Consider the following 282-nt stretch of genomic DNA (forward strand, 5'->3'; position numbering starts at 1 on the left):
TGTATATATATATATATATATGTATATATGTATATATGTATATATATATGTATATATGTATATATATATATGTATATGTATATATATGTATATATATGTATATATATGTATATGTATATGTATATATATGTATATGTATATATGTATATATATATATATATATATATATATATATATATATATACACACACACAGTATATACACACTCGGATATATACTTTTATACTACTTTTAAAAATTCCTTCAGTTTGATTTTAAAATGTTGACAGTTTAAGTCTTTTA

Source organism: Anarrhichthys ocellatus, unplaced genomic scaffold (assembly GCF_004355925.1).
Source record: "Anarrhichthys ocellatus isolate YVR2014 unplaced genomic scaffold, GSC_Weel_1.0 scaffold5, whole genome shotgun sequence".
Taxonomy (NCBI): domain Eukaryota; kingdom Metazoa; phylum Chordata; class Actinopteri; order Perciformes; family Anarhichadidae; genus Anarrhichthys; species Anarrhichthys ocellatus.